The sequence below is a fragment of the Hippocampus comes genome, unplaced genomic scaffold (assembly GCF_001891065.2).
Source record: "Hippocampus comes isolate QL1 unplaced genomic scaffold, H_comes_QL1_v1.1 scaffold85, whole genome shotgun sequence".
Taxonomy (NCBI): domain Eukaryota; kingdom Metazoa; phylum Chordata; class Actinopteri; order Syngnathiformes; family Syngnathidae; genus Hippocampus; species Hippocampus comes.
Window position 1 is genome coordinate 3,614,379 of NW_017805540.1, and position 4,641 is coordinate 3,619,019.

Below are 4,641 nucleotides of genomic sequence, written 5' to 3' on the forward strand. Positions count from 1 at the left end.
CATTTGATTGTAAAGGCTCAGGCTGAATTGCAACGGCAGAACGGTTGCAGTCGACTTCTGCTTTTTCTGCTGACGTCTGACATTTGACAGTGTCTTTTTTCTGCACTTGGCCGCCTTGTCAAGACCTTTTCCTCTTTTTCGCCGTGGGTTTGGTTGAGGGGGTGTTGACAACGTCAGCTGCCGGTTGCAAAATAAGAAGAGATTATAAAATCTACACGCAGCTTATCTGTAAAAAGCGTTGCTTTTGAATGCACCGTCCATTTGTGCAATCTGCTTTAATTAGCATTGTTTTCACATTGCTAAACGTGAAATCACTCCGTGCCTGGGAGGCAATAAAATGGAATCCCCACGAAATGCACCCCCAAAAAAAGAATAAATAAATGTGTCAACAACAATCTGTGTACAAGTCAAATCATAACTGTATTTGGACTTGAGGCTGAACATTCAGTGTGTTCTAGCGATCAACTCTGACACATTCACACACTCTCACTCACAGGGAAAGTTCCCAGTACTATCACATCATTAAGTGCAGCATGTCTTTTAATGTCTCTCTCAAGTTTTTGTTGACACTTTGCAGTCTTTCCAAAGGCTTCGAGATCTGGCTTGCGGGAGGAGGGAGGGCTTTGAGGATATGATGAAGGCAGTAGGGGAAAATGGGTTTGGGATTGGGAGGGGCGGCTTTCATCGGCTTTGCTCCACTACACTGTTTTTCAGTCAGCATACTCGGCACCAGATGTGCGGCGGCTCCAGAGTGGCTGCCATGTACAGTAAATCGCCATCGGAGGGCTCATCAAGCTGTGGGGTAGGAGCTCTGCGGTGTCGTCAGCCTCAGCCACTAGAATCTAAACGGAAATTTGTACTGCAGAGATCCCATGAGGCCCCTGGGGGAAGGGGTGGGTTCAGGGGAGGATACTTGAGGGAGTGAGACTGATGAGCAATGAGGCGTCCGAGGCTGTTAAGACGCACAAAAAAAAGTCTAAAAACGAGGAACACCAAAGACCTCTGCCAAGGTTTGGCTTATTAACAACAGTGGGGCTGGAGGCAGGGGCATGATTGCAGTACTGTTTGTGTGTTTCCCATACTTGCTAATGCTAGCCTAACCTGTCTTCGCTTCATGGTGGATTAGGTGAGTAGTATAATAGGAGTGTGTCATTGTTGATTTCAGGTCAGTGATAATTCCATCCATCCAGCCAGCCAGCCAGCCAGCCATATTCGAATCTGCTTATCCTCATAATGGTTGGGGGCGTGCTGCAGCCTATCCCAACTGTCTTTGGGCAGTAGGCGGGGGACACCCTGAACTAGTTGCCAGCCAATTCCATTTAAAAATAAAAATAAAAAAATAAAAAAACACTAATCATTGCACATCATACCATGCTCTCGTCATGGAGAATGACATAAGATAATGCGGAACTGTAGCATTATGATTGTAGGCCGTGGACAATAATTTGATCCTCACTGCATTGGCGGGGGGGGGGGGGGGGAATTTTTGATTACAGAAAAAAATGTGTTCTTTTATCCATTCACAAGCAGGTTACTTACTGGTTGAGATACGAGTCCAAGATGGGCTTGATTGTTTTCAATTCTGTTCAACATAAAGGCAAACACATAGCGCCATTTTTTGTTTTAACATGTGAATGCTAGCAAACCACTTCCTTGTTCACAGTGGAAGAATTACAATGACAGGACCAGTTTTGATTCCATTGTGACTCAAATGATAAAATGAGGGAGGAAAAAAAAAATCTCAGAAAAGGGAGGCAAGATGTGTTTGTGGTTTATCAGACCATTTCCTTCCCTTTATAGCAGCATACAGAATTGGAGCATACCAATTTTTATTTGGGGGCAGGGAGAACTGGTCCACCGTGACTCAGACAGCAAAAACAAAAGATAAGAGGATCATGAATGTCTTTTGGTTGTTACTTCAACAAAAAAGCTACTTCAGAACAGCCAGATGGGATTTGCATTCTGTGGACGGGGGCGCAGTCCGACCGTGACTCAAACAGCAAAATACAACAATCTTTCTCGACTGCATTGATAAACAAGGCTAAAAAAATGCAGTGTGAGATGCTTGTTTGTATGTTGGCTTGTAACCTGGCTACTTCCTGTTTAAGACAAGCGCAATATCCAGATGGGACTCTAATATTTGCACGGTGAAGCAGGGGGCAGTCCTCCAATGACTCAAACGGCAAAAATAAAAATATATTTATCGACTAAATTGTTAAAAAAATTAAAACATTAGTGCGGGAGTAAGTCAGTTTGTATGTTAGCTTGCTAGTGACCTGGCTACTTCCTAGTTAAGACGTTAGCAATATCCAGATGGGACTCTAATATTTGCACGGTCAAGCAGGGGGCAGTCCTACGATGACTCAAACAGCAAAAATAAAAATACATTTTTCTACTAAATTCTTAAAAAATAAAATAAATAGTGCATGAGAGTACATCCGTTTGTATGTTAGCTTGCTAGTGACCTGGCTGCTTCCTGGTTAAAACGTTAGCAATAGCCAGATGGGACTGTACTATTTGTATTCTGGGATTTGAGGCAGTGGTCATTATTCCACATTCTACAGCACCTTTCCTCATTGGGGTCATGAGTGAGCCAGAGCCTATCCTAGCTGACTAGGCTAGTGGAGTAGAATTTTCACCAGCCAATCAAAAGTCATATCAACAAACACATTAACAATTTTGGACAATTCATGTCTTCGATGAACCCAACGTGCATGTTTATTGGACGGATGTGTGGGGAAGCTGGAGTGCCCGGCGAAACTCATGAAAACTCCACACAGGAAGGTCAGAGTCAAGAGTCCAACCCTGACCCTCAGAACGGTGGGGTAGACGGGCTACTGCTAAATCCACAATACAACCGGGAATGATTCAGTGGTGTTTCAAAAAGTAGGAAATACAATTCTCAATCTGGATCTGCAAAGAAACTGCCCAACAAATGGCAAACAATACCGCTCAGGTTACAAGGAATGAATCTTGCAGAAAAGTGATACGACAGGCGCAGCTCTCCGGCGTGCCGTAAACGGAATCACCCACTTCAAACGTGCATAAATGAGGCAGTTGTTGAACCAACACAGCAGACTTTACGACACCCTGGTGGACAACGTGCACATAACGCAACACTGCCTTATTAGTAATAATATACCCGTAATGTAAATACAAGTGGTGAAGTGGTGTGAGTCATCGTGAAGATGGAGGACGCAGACTCTGGAGTGTCATCAGGGCAGACAGTGACCCCCCCCCCCCCACAACATTCCATCCCTTTATGTTTTCCCAGGCTCCAAGCTTGGGGATGCTGCAAGCTGGGGGTTGTGACTGCTGCATTGGAGAGCTGTTGATGACTTGCAGAGCAAAGCCCTCATGTGCACGCTCATGTTTTATCACTGTCCTTCGAAGCGTTTCCTCCCATTAGATATTCAAGGTCACTTGTGTTTCTGTGACACTGGAGAGTTGCGAGCTTGAGAAAGCTTACACATGGAATAACTGACTAGTGGAGAGGGTGAGACTGTATATATATCGGAGGTGCTCAATAGGTGTATCGCGGTCCAAACAAACCTATTACTACAGTGTGTGTGTATATATATATATATATATATATAATTGCAATTTATTCATTCCAGCACCCACAAAGCAGATTGAAAGATTTTTTGTAACATGTTTTTAAATACAAAAAATAGCCCTATGTATTATAGAATTTATTGTATCAGAATATAAGGTAATAACAGAGTTTTGCTTTAATTCAACGGACACTGTGTTGTGCTTTCTTGTTTGAGCACCTTGGCTGCCATGGGGCAGTGTAATATGTACATACTTATTAGGGCTGGGCTCTTCATCAAAATTGTGATTTCAAGTTTAGCTTCTCACCGTCATAAGAACACGATAATTGAAGAAAAACTGCGTACACCTTGAAAGCTCTGCTTTGTTGCTTGTTGCAAGTATGTGAAGTACAGTATGTCCATTTGCCAGTGGCGGGCCGTGCATTTCAACCTTAGGCCTTCAGTGACGTCACATATTATGAACACAATACTGTATAGGCTCGTCAAGCAGCACTTAATTTCAGGAGCATCACCAAGTATGCATTCACAATTAAGAGCAGGAAACTACATTTACAGGTAGTCAAAAATAAAAAGATGATTTAAAAATACGAAATAAAATGCCACCCAAATTACGCTGTGTGATCTTAAAACAAGTCTGTCCAATAAATTGCGCAACGTCGCAGTTTCATATAAGACACCAACCAAACAATAACAAAACAAACTGTTCTTTGAAAATAAAGTAAACAGATCATTTGCATTTTGAAAATCGACGATACAACAGCAAATAACTGACATAACTGACTAACTAATAACTGACTAACAGCTGAGATTGAACGAACTTTCGTGCACGAAGGTGACTACAATGCGCCATTTTAAATTGCAGGTGAGCAGATTTATTTGATACATGTTTGTATCTTTGTCATTTTATTTCGTTACCATGAATTTAATACTAACGAAATAAAATGACAAGAAGAAATGTAAAATAAAATTCATTGACTCACCAATGTAGTTCTCACAGCGTCTGCTTGTTTGAAAATAAAGTCGATCCTCCTTTCTTATCTCAGGAACACTTCAGTGGCTCTTTCAGGTCCATTAGCAAGTCCTTTTC

At 42.3% G+C, this 4,641-nt stretch overlaps 1 long non-coding RNA gene across 1 annotated transcript in view; it reads right to left on the reverse strand.

Moving 5' to 3' along the window:
* Positions 1-380: 380 nt before the first annotated feature.
* The window catches only part of LOC109521369 (uncharacterized), a 9,139-nt gene continuing 4,878 nt past the window's right edge, over positions 381-4,641 (reverse strand). The window contains exon 4 of the long non-coding RNA XR_002169340.1: positions 381-952. This is a non-coding gene — a long non-coding RNA (uncharacterized LOC109521369). The remainder of the gene's footprint in view (positions 953-4,641) is intronic.